This window comes from Ovis aries, chromosome 15 (genome assembly GCF_016772045.2).
Source record: "Ovis aries strain OAR_USU_Benz2616 breed Rambouillet chromosome 15, ARS-UI_Ramb_v3.0, whole genome shotgun sequence".
NCBI classification, from domain to species: Eukaryota; Metazoa; Chordata; class Mammalia; order Artiodactyla; family Bovidae; genus Ovis; species Ovis aries.
In genome coordinates, this window is record NC_056068.1 from 80,591,414 (window position 1) to 80,598,121 (window position 6,708).

General features: G+C 47.3%; 1 pseudogene; it reads right to left on the reverse strand.

Annotated features, from left to right (window-relative positions):
- Nucleotides 1-2,001: 2,001 nt before the first annotated feature.
- LOC101109563 (olfactory receptor 5B21-like) lies at nt 2,002-2,894 on the reverse strand (annotated as a pseudogene).
- Nucleotides 2,895-6,708: the final 3,814 nt, after the last annotated feature.

Consider the following 6,708-nt stretch of genomic DNA (forward strand, 5'->3'; position numbering starts at 1 on the left):
TAGAGTTTGATCATCTCAAAATCAACTTGACCTTCTAAGCTCCCTGATTTAGCCCACCGAGATTTCTGGCTTTGGACTTCCCTGGTGGTCCAGGGGCTAAGAACTCCCCTGCCGATGCAGAGGACACGGGTTTGATCCCTGGCCCGGGGAAGATTCCACATTTGGTGGTGCAACGAAGCCCACGCATCGCAGTTCCTGAGCCCCTGTGCCGAAGCTATTGAAGCTTGTGGGCCCTAGAGAGTGTGCTCCCAAACGAGAGGGCCACTGCAAGGAGAAGCCTGCAGACGACAGCTAGAGAGGAAACCCCGCTCAGCGCAGCTGGTGAAAAGCCTGGGCATGCCCACAAAGGGCCACCAGAGCCAAGAGTAAACAAATTAATACAACCTTTTTTTAAAAAGATCTCTGGTTTTCACATTTAAGGTAAAAAAAAATTTTTTTGAGCTCTTGAAAACATGAAGTATGTGACAACTTAGACTCCTCGTAACTATAAACATCAAACAGTTGATGAGAAGTAAGACTGATCGCCACTCCCCTCCCACCCACTCACACCCGTTCACACCGCCTAGCCCACGAAAGCAGAAGAGAAGCTGGACTTTGGCTGCGAGCCATGTCATTCCAGTCTTAAGAAGTACATTTCCGCAGGCTTTTTAACTTTTGCTCATCTAATTACAGAGCATCTGAAGGGAACAGGATTTTCGGAGGTGAACTGAATTATTGAAAAAGCAGAAGCATTGAGGGCACCAAAAACTATCATGTGTATTCATGAGATTCGCCAAACTTGAGGGTGAGAGACACAAGTACTTCATTCAGACAAACGTCCTTTCTCATGGCCCTGGGGCAAACTTTTTTTTCTTTAAACCTTCTGCAACCTTTGGCAGTTATGTTAGATTGGGGCCAAAAGCATAGAACAGAGTGCAGGCACTCGAAAAAGAGATATAGTTATGCAAGTTAAATTTTAAACAAGTTATCAACTGAAGCAAGGTGGCTCATTGTTTCCTGCCAAGGTTGTGCTAACACTTTAGCGGGAAGGACTTCCCCGGTCGCCCAGTAGTTATGACTCTGAGTTTCCAGTGCAGAGTGTCAGTCCTTGTGTGGACCTAAGATCCCACAGGCTGCATGCTGCAGTCAATAAATAAATAAAATGTGGGGGACATGTTAGCTGAAGGAGATGGAGAATGCAAAGGTGGACAACCTGTGAGTGAGGTTGGGAATGCGAGCAGGCAAGAAGGGTGGTGGGGGGAAGGACTTAATACTTGGACCAGCGCCCTGTCCTTTCAACTACAACCTTCTCTGAGACGCTGTTAAACATACTGAAACCTCCTTTGTCAGCATTAGAAACTTTTGACTTTCAAATCCATGGATCAAAGAAATGAAAAGCATAATTCCATGATAAATATTATTCAACGAAGATGTAGTCTTTCCACCCAATTTTAGTAACAAATGGAAATTTCCTCCAATTAACATAAGGAGATGGAAACTCAGTGCATTCGGTCTATGCTTTGATCTTCTGCTTTAAAGCATGTCAGGAAATGAATGCAAGAAAGATTTTAACATCCCAAGGTGTTGTTCACTAAACATGAGGCTATTTCTTCTGAGTGAGACATTTAAAAGCGTTGCTTTTTACCACTTCACCTAAGCACAGACGTAAGCACTGTTCTTGGAGAAGAAAGAACTGAAATCTGCCAAACTTCAAAAGATGAGACGGCGTCTAAATCTGAGGGAAATTTTATCCGTTATTACCTGCCTACTTCCTTGTTATTGCTGTTTTTCACTTGCTCAGTCGTGTCCGACTCTTTGCGACCCCATGAATCACAGCACGCCAGGCCTCCCTGTCCCTCACCAACTCCCAGAGTTTGCTCAAACTCATGTCCTTTGAGTCAGTGATGCCATCCAGCCATCTCACCCTCTGTCGTCCCCTTCTCCTCCTGCCTTCAATCTTTCCCAGCATCAGGGTCTTTTCTGATGAGTCAGCTCTTCGCATCAGGTGGCCCATGTATTGGCCTACCTCCTACCACTGAAAGACTGGGGATTAGGTTTGTTGAGTATTTTCCAGAGAGCACTTTTCACTTCTTTGTTCCTGAACCTGTAGATCAAGGGGTTCAGCATGGGAATCACCCACCCAGTAAAACACAGATGCTGCCTTGTCCGTGTCCGCCAATGGGTGGAACTGGGCTATAAGTACATGACGATGACTGTCCCGGAGAAGATGGACACGGCCGGGAGGTGGAACGCGCAGGAGGAGATGGCCTTCTTCCTTCCTTCTGCAGAACGTGTCCGTGCCACGGCAGCACGTGTGAAGAGGGAGGAGACGAGGACGACTGGGAGGGTGAAAGGCCACTGACGCTCACGAGGAAAAAGACCAGCTGGCTGACGGCGTGCGGCGGAGCACCAGAGAGCCAGGGGTGGAGGCGTGTCGCAGAAAAAGCGACTGATCTCATTTGAACCACAAGGAGAGTCTGAAGATGTCTGCGTAACAGCCCACTGTCAGGAGGGCACACGCGCCTGCGGTCACGGTGTTGGTGTAGTGAAGGGGCCTGCACGTGGTGGTCATAGGCCATGGAGGCCAGGAGGAAGCACTCAACGGCGGCAAAGCCCCCGAAGAAGGAGGCCTGAGCAGCACACCCTTTAAGAGATGACTTTGTTCCCTGAGGGCAGTGCCGCCACCATCTTAGGAGCTGATCAGTAGCCCAGATCTGCAAAGGAGAGGCTGCTAGGGAAGAAGTGCATGGAGTGTAGAGGTGGGGGTCGGAGTAGACGACCACCATAAGCCCCCCATCCCCACCCAAAGCGATGAGGTACATGGACAGAAATGCCAGAAAGAGGGGAACCTGGGGGTTGGGGGTCCTCTTTAATCCCGAGAGGATGGACTCTGTTGCTTCTGTGCTATTCTCCATTGAGGTTTACTTCAACTCAAGAAAGGAGCTGTAAACTCAGATGAAAGTTTAGAGGAATGATATAAAAATAGGAAACGAACATCTGTCTAGAAAGGTCTATGTGTGAGGCACACGCTAGACCCTTCTGTTACATTACAACAGTTAATCCTGTAAGGCAGGTGCTACAGAGCATGAGATGGCTGGATGGCATCACTGACTCAATGGACACGAGTTTGAGTAAACTCTGGGAGTTGGCGATGGACAGGGAGGCTTGGCGTGCTGCAGGCCATAGTGTCACAGTGAGTCGGACACAACTGAGACACTGAACTGAACTGAACTGAACTGATTATGCCCACTTTACAGATGAGGAAGTTAAGGCCTGGGCACTTAAGAGTGACCAGAACAACCTAATTAGTAGAGGTCAGAACTAAATTCCCATCTTTATACTTCTGAACCCGAAGTCTGTACACTCAAAATTTGAATTATTACCTGTTTACATCCTTGGGAAAACCACTATATGTCTGGTAGACTAGTTTTTGAGATTTTATTTATTCAGTTTTAAGACGTGGAGGAAGGAGAGAAAGGGAGAAAGAAGGAATTCAAGGGAGAAGATGCTGCAGCTCTTTGTGACTTTGGTTTATCTGAAACTGCAGCAATCAGACTGATAAGGAGCCTTTCTTATTCCATGAAAGGAGACAGTCCAGCCCCTTGAGTTCAGATGATAATTGCACAGACGAGTGTGGCAGCTGGCATCAGAAGAGGGGCTCAGCTGGCCTGAGAAACGCTGTCACTCAGGGACCACGGCAATACTCCAGTCCTAGCCTCCACTTTTCACCATCGTAAACAGTGCTCCAAGGAATACCCTCGTAGGTGTTTCTCACACCTCTTTCTTTCCCCTAAGATAAATTCCTAGAATTTTCTATTTTTATCTTTCCCTTGCTTATTGACAGATTTCCATTCAGTAATGTACCAATTAACTTCCCAACCTGCAGCACTTTCTATCACGTTTCAGTTCAGTTCAGTTCAGTCAGTCAGTCGTGTCAGACTCTTTGCGACCCTGTGAACCACAGCACACCAGGCCTCCCTGTCTATCACCAACTCCCAGAGTTTACCCAAACTCATGTCCATTGAGTCGGTGATGCCATCCAACCATCTCATCCTCTGTCATCCCCTTCTCCCACCCTCAATCTTTCCCAGCATCAGGGTCTTTTCCAATGAGTCAGGTCTTCGCATCAGGTGGCCAGAGGATTGGAGTTTCAGCTTCAGCATCAGTCCTTCCAATGAATATTCAGGACTGATTTCCTTTAGGATGGACTGGTTGGATCTCCTTGCAGTCCAAGGAACTCTCAAGAGTCTTCTCCAACACCACAGTTCAAAAGCATCAATTTTTCGGCACTCAGCTTTCTTCACAGTCCAACTCTCACATCCATACATGACCACTGGAAAAACCATAGCCTTGACTAGACGGACCTTTGTTGGCAAAGTAATGTCTCTGCTTTTGAATATGCTATCTAGGTTGGTCATAACTTTCCTTCCAAGGAGTAAGCATCTTTTAATCTCATGGCTGCAGTCACTGGCCACAGGACTGTTATGTGTAGCCAGTTCTTTTTATATTCTTTTTTCCCTTTTGATACTTGGCGTGTGTGCTCTCTAAGTAAGCAGACACAATATCCTACCATCTGCAGGAAGCAGCCCCTGACAGCTCACAGGAGGACACTGGGGCCTCTTAATCGCAGTATCTGTACAAAGGCCCAGAGCGGGATTTATCAACCACAGCGCCGTGAACATTGTGAGCTGAACAGCCGTTTGGTTGTAGGTGGCAGTGGCGGGGGAAAGGCTGTCCTGTGCTTTGCAGGAGGTTGACAGTATCCCTGGCCTCTGCCCACTAGATGCCAGGAACACACCCCCTTCCTTAGTTGCGACAACCAGCTCTGTCTCCCGACCCTGTGAGAAGTCCCAAAGGTCCATGGCGTCATCCCCGGTCGAGAACCACTGTTCAAGAGATTCTAAAACGCTACTTGTGTTCACAGTTGATGTAACCACGATGTCATGAGTTATGTGTGTTATATATTTCACAGCACACATATACATTATAGGCCATAGTCCGGTGTATGTGGTGTGTGTGCTCAGTCACCAAGTCGCGTCTGACTCTTTGCAACCCCATGGACTGTGGCTCGCCAGGCTCCTCTGTCCATGGGGTTCTCCATGTTCATGTATAGAGGTATCTGTATGCAGAAACTGAGACTCGGTGAGATCAGTGGACTAGTGCAAGATCTAGAGCTCCAGCCAGATACCGCTGCTCGTTGGTGAGGCAGTCCCAGAAGGGAAAACTGCATGCCGAGCACCTTGGTCCCGCAACTAAAGACGTATCCGCCCTCCTATTTCATAAACCCAACGTCTTCCTCAACAAGAGGTACGACAAACAAGACGGAAAAGCCCCAAGAATGAAAGGCAGCTGACTTAGCGTGGTCTCTGAATTCTATTCCAAAACACCTTCTCAAATTCTTAGTCAATTTTCTTGGTTAATGCTGACCACCCAATTATTTGTACCTAACCTGTAGGTCAGGAGAAGGCAATGGCGCCCCACTCCAGTGCTCTTGCCTGGAATATCCCATGGATGGAGGAGCCTGGTGGGCTGCAGTCCATGGTGTTGCAAAGAGTCGGATACGACTGAGCGACTTCAGTTTCACTTTTCACTTTCATGCATTGGAGAAGGAAATGGCAGCCCACTCCAGTGTTCTTGCCTGGAGAATCCCAGGGACGGGGGAGCCTGGTGGGCTGCCATCTATGGGGTCACACAGAGTCGGACACGACTGAAGTGACAGCAACTTAGCAGCAACCTGTAGGTCTGATCTCTAACCTTTATTACCCACTCCCCAGATTGAATTGCTCCAGAATGGCATCTTGGTACATTATTAGCCCTCAAAGTGTTTCTGTTCTCCTGATGGACAATCCTTTCCATTATGCACTGCCATCACTGTTCATAAATGTGTCTGGACCCAGAGCAGCAGAGAGAATCCAGATTCAGGGTGGAGACAGGAAGGGCCTACTTGTTCCCAGCACCCTCTCTCACAGCCTGAATCCACACCCCCTTGCTGAGTGCTGTGCCCTTCCCACCAAAGCCCTCCAGAGGACAAGCTTTTCTGCATAGCCCTGAAATAAATACCAGAAGGAGCCTTGAAAAAGCAAAGACATTTTAACAAATAGTAAAGATATTGCTTTATTTAATAAGTAACAAATAAGAGGGAATTCTCTGGTGGTCCAATGGTTAAGAGGCTGCACTTTCACTGCCAAGGGCCCAGGTTCAATCACCGGTCAGGGAACTAAGATCCTACAAGCAGTGTGGTGTGGCCAAATAAAAAAAAAAAATAAATAAAAAAAATAAGAAAGTGTGTTGAAAAATGAAAAACATTAAAACTTTAAGGATGAAGGGATTATAAAGTCAAAATCAGCAAGACAGATAATCTTCAAATAAAAGTGTTATCAAAATTGCTTCTTAAGGGGTTTAAAGAATCGCCCTCAGCCATCACATTCCATGGGGGAATCTTCCAAAGAAGACTCTCAGTGGAAAACTGTTAGACTAAAGTCCATGAAAAAGAGATAAAGCGTGTACCCGTTCTGTGCCTCAATCTCCACTGCCTGGGCCAGTGCCAGGAGCAGAGCAGATTCTTAAATATTTGTTAAATGAACGGATGGACTAGAAACTCAACAGCTGAGTGAGAATCATAGCTTTAATGCTTATGAGTGTGGGACTGTAGGCAAGCCCATTTCCTCTGCTGCTGCTGCGTCGCTTCAGTCGTGTCCGACTCTGTGAGACCCCATAGACGACAGCCCA